Source organism: Dasypus novemcinctus, chromosome 8, assembly GCF_030445035.2.
Source record: "Dasypus novemcinctus isolate mDasNov1 chromosome 8, mDasNov1.1.hap2, whole genome shotgun sequence".
NCBI lineage: Eukaryota > Metazoa > Chordata > Mammalia > Cingulata > Dasypodidae > Dasypus > Dasypus novemcinctus.
Genome location: NC_080680.1, coordinates 66,263,193 through 66,268,116, shown reverse-complemented (window position 1 = coordinate 66,268,116; position 4,924 = coordinate 66,263,193). Strand labels below are relative to the sequence as shown.

General features: G+C 41.6%; 1 pseudogene; it reads right to left on the bottom strand.

The window, feature by feature from the left end:
* Positions 1 to 1,441: 1,441 nt before the first annotated feature.
* On the bottom strand, positions 1,442 to 4,023 carry LOC101433552 (small ribosomal subunit protein uS5 pseudogene; annotated as a pseudogene).
* Positions 4,024 to 4,924: the final 901 nt, after the last annotated feature.

The following is a 4,924-nucleotide window of genomic DNA, read 5'->3' as shown; positions in this document are numbered from 1 at the left end:
GTATAACAATTTGGAGGTTCCAGATTTATGTGGGATCTGTTATTTGTCTTCCTGGATTGGCCCTGGGATTTATTATTTCACAACTAGGAAAATTGAATGTCAGGGTTAATCATTTTGGTAGATTCCCTCAAGGTACACTCTGATTTTGGTACTTGTTTCAATGCCAGGAGTCCGTTTTTGCTTGACTTTTTATCTTTATAGATATAGGACTGACATAAGGTCAGTGACTGATACAGAAAATACAGATGGCTTTCTTTATATTTGTTCTCTATTATGGATATTTTTATTGATTTCTCACTCAGGATAGGCTAGCTCATGCTTTGTTAACAAGTGCCTGAAAATCTAAGTGGCTTGAAATATTACCTGGGTATTGGCCATTTATTCTACAGAAATGATCCTCACTCTGGGACACAAGACAAAAGAGCAGTTATTATTCACTTTGTTGTTGCTGGGGAAGATGGTGAAAAGAATTTTGGAGGGTCTCACTTGATGTTTGCCCTGGAAATGATCCATCACTTTAACCTATAACTTGTATAATCGACCACACAGCCATACTAACCCACCAGAGTCCAGAAAGCACAATACCATGTGCCTTGGAGGCAGAAAACTGAAAATATATGGCTATAGAAATCAAGTATTACATTAACATATTTGAAATATTTATTATTAAAAATTACATTGCTCTTCCATTGCTATTACCACACCATGCCATGAAGTTGAAAAGTTGAACAATATTTTTTTATCTCATTGATTTTTTTTTAATTTTTAATTTTAATTTTTAAAGAAGCTTTAGATTATATAAATGTTACATTAAAAATATAGGAAATTCCCATATGGCCTATTCCCTTACCCTCCCACACTTTCCCACATTAACAACAGCCTTCATTAGTGTGGTACATTTATTACAATTGATGAACACATATTGAAGCATTGCTACTAACCATGGACTATAGTTTACATTAATTATAGCTTACATCCCACACAATTTCATAGGTTATGACAAAATTTTTGATGGCCTGTATCCATCATTTCAATGTCATGCAGGACAATTCCAATGTCCCAAAAATGCCCCCAATATTATACCTATTCTTCCCTCCCCTTCCTCTCAGAAGTTCTGGTGGCTATTGCCTTTATATCAATGATAAAAGTTCTTCTATTGCCAGAATAATAATAAGACTATAATAGAATAATAATTAGTCTACTTTAGTCCCTTGTTCATTCCCCAATCTTGAGATTTTGGGATGGTGATGCCCAGTCTATTTCTAATTGAGAAGGACCTTAAGTCCCGTAGGGCAGATGGATAGACGCATCTTGCTTTCAGTTACAGATGCTTTCTGTTCCTTGGGATGGGTATTGTCCATCATTTCCTTGTTAGTTGTCCTGGGTGAGTCCAATGAACTGAATCATAGGTGTAGCAACTCTGCTGAGATTCAGGGCTTAAGTGGCACAAAAATGGACCAAAGATTTAAATCTCTGAGACATATATTTGATAAGTATATTGCTAATTATAGGCTCAAAGAAAAGGGGCAGAAGAGTCTCATGTAGGGAAACTTAAAATGAATCTAATTCTGTTACACTGGGGAGCATAAATTTCAGAATATGGCCCATTTCAATGAAATTTTTTTTTCAGTTCATTCAAACATTTATTGTTTTTCTCAGAACCTAGGTAGTGGCCACAGTGGGGTCCTGGGTCCTCTGCATGGAGATCCTGGTATGCATCTTCACGAGATGGTCAGGAGACTTGGTGAACACAGTCTCCTTCCAGAGGTCAGGGGTGAGATAGCTGTAGTTCTTGAAGATGGCATTGAAGGTGACCTTGGCAAAGTTGCCCAGGATGGCTGTGCAGCCCCTGGCCGAGGTATAGCATTCCTCAATCCCAGTCATCAGCAGCAGCTTCTTGGGCACAGGTGCTGAGACGATGCCAGTGTCCCCGAGGGCAGAGATGAGACACACCAACAAAGAGCCACAGCGGCCTGTCACATTGCAAGGGACAGTGTGGGGTTTGCCGATCTTGTTTCCCCGGTAGCCCTGCCACACAGGGACGATGGAGAGCTTGGCCAGAATGTGGCCCAACGGATGGTGGTGGCTACTTCCTTGGAGCATTTCACGCCCAGACCCACACTGCCACTGTAGTCCCTAATAGTGAGAAAGGCTTTGAAGCTGGTCCGCTAGCCAGCGCGACTCTGCGCTGGCATGATTTTCAGAACCTCATCCTTGAGGAACGTCCCCAGGAAAAAGTCAATGATCTCAGACTCCTTGACGGGCAGGGAAAAAGATAAATCTCCTCCAGGGATTTGATCTTTGTGTCCTTAACCAAAAGGCCCAGTTTGGTGACAGGGAGCCACACTTTGTCTTCTGCCTTGCCTCCGCGAGCTCCACGGCCGCGACCTCGGCCAGACCACGGCCGCGACCCAGGGTCGGCACCCTGCTGCCAAAAGCTCCGTGAAGCTGCCGCAGCCTCCCAACCCAGGGTTCCCAGGGCCCCCGAGGCCTTCTGCAGCACCGGTGACTTCGCCATTTGGTGTTTTCTCCAAGAAGAAGCCATCTCATTGAATTTTACATACGCTTGTATTTTAGCCCAAAACCCATCCCATTGGAAAGCAACGAATACACTACTATTTCCATAGTTATGTTCTATAAAGTCCCTGTGAACACTGAATTAGTAATTACTGAAACATTGCTCCCCATTGCTCTTAGGACAAACAGAACGTTAGGTTTCTATGAGTCTATACTCAAAATATTTTTTCAACTAATCAATACGTAACCTTGCTGTTTAAAGACACCTTATTTTAATACATAGTTGATTCATTAACATTGAACTCATAGCCAACAGTGCTATGACCCAAACCTAAACAAAACTTATCAACACAACAACCTATCAACATTTTCTCTGTAAGACATGGCAAAATGCTTAGGGAACATTTTAAACAGCTAACAAAAAAGCTCAAAAAAACTGAAAACATGGCACCAAATATAATATGAAAAGGACACTTGTTTACAGTACAAAAGCTAAAACAAAAAAAAAGAGAATCAACTTCAGCTAGCATCGTGCCCCTTGGGCAACTCAAATTTTTTGCCACACTGTGTAAGTCTGTGAATAATCGCAAAAACTTTGCTAGTATTTATTTGGGAGTGAAAAATAAATTTTAATGAGTAGATAAATTCTCAAAAACAGAATCAGCAAATGATGAGGATTTTATATATGTGTGTATGTATGTGTATGTATATATGCATGTGTGTTGATTTTTCATACTGCTATGAAAAATCTCATGCAATGGCTTAAATAGTGAAAATTTATGTGCTTATAGTTTTGAATCTAGGTGTCAGCAAGGCAACTCTTTCTTCCGAAAGTCTGTAACATTCTGCTGCTGGCTTCTGGCAATCCTTGGTGTTCCTTGGCTTGTATCCTTGCCTTGTGTCACATGGTGATGTCCTTTCTCTTCCTTTGCAGGTTCTGTTGACTTCCCACTTCCCGCTCCTCCTCATGACTTCCTCTGACTCTGGTTTCTGTTTTCTTTCTCTTTATAAGGCTTCCAGTAATCTGGATTAAGATCCAACATCATTCAGTTGGGCCACAACTCAATTTAAAATAAATCATCAAGAGATACTACATAAAGTAGGTTCATACCCACAGTAATTTGATTAAGATTAAGAACATGTCTAGAGGAGGCGGGGCAGGATGGTGTCTGAGTGAGTGTACCTCATAATCTCTCTTGCAAAGAAGCGGTTGAGTAGGGTCAGAGTCCTGCTGGACTGGCCTGTATTGGGAGCTTCCAGGGCAGGAGGTGTCTGGTGTCAATTTGGTGAGACAGTGACAGAAGAGATTCTTGTGAGAGGTGGAATTTTGGGTTTCTGGCATGGAGGTCAGAAGTTGTGGGTGGGACCCCTCCCTCTAGGGCTGGTGACCCAGCCACAGTGATCCCTGAAAACTTTGTTGTGCTGCGGTGTTCCCAAACCCCATGTTTACCTATTTACCAGATGCGTGGTTCCCTGGTCTGTATCCCCTAAACCCTGGTAGCCCATGCTCCAGAGATTCACACACCTTGAGTCTGCAATATTACGGACTTCCCATTCCCGAATCCACCATGCCCTGAGGTCCGTCTGAGGTCCTTGATTACCCTAGCCCTCTGTGTTTTTTGTTGTTTGTTTGTTTTTATTCTCCTTGAGCTTGGTGGAGTGTACCAGCTGATTTGGGGAGAGTCTGGGAAGAAAGGAGAGGCAAATCTGCTGAGAAAGCCCAATTTACCTAAATGTCCTGGGATAGGAAACTTGGTCTGGGAGAAAGTGGAGTCAGAAAATCAATTAGACCTCCCCTAGCACACCTAATGGGGAGGGACAGTAGGATGTGCTATCCAAGCTTCCAATAGCATATCTGGGGTTTTTGGTGAGGTGTAGGTGCTCTCACGCTGGAAATAAAAGAGTCATAGTCTTCTGTGTTGAGTTGGTTCAACAAGGACTCACTTGAATCTCCTACCGGACCTCTCAGGTAGTTTTCCTGCTACCCTGGGAAAGAGAGAAGTTAGGAAGAGAGAAAGGGAGAATGTCAGAGTCCTAAGGATTTTATTTAACTGCAAAGAGGATTCCGAGCTTGAAAATTTGGTTCTTTTTTTTTTTTCTTTGTGATGGTTGCTACTATTGCATAGTCTCCTGGTCTTTTCTCCCATTTTCTCCCCCAAGATCCTTTATTATTTATTTAGTTTTTTCTCTTTTTCTTGCTTTGCTCCCCCCCCCCTTTTCTCTTCTCTTTTTTTTCTTTTCTCTTTTTCTTCTTTTTTATTTTATTTTCTTTATATAATAGGTGCTGCAGGGAGTGCTTCACATTTGCTGTGTTTACTCATCCTCCATTTCCTCTTTTCTGTGTGTATTGATTTTGGCCACATACACTATCCCCTTTCCCCCATATCTTTCTATCCTCCATCATCTA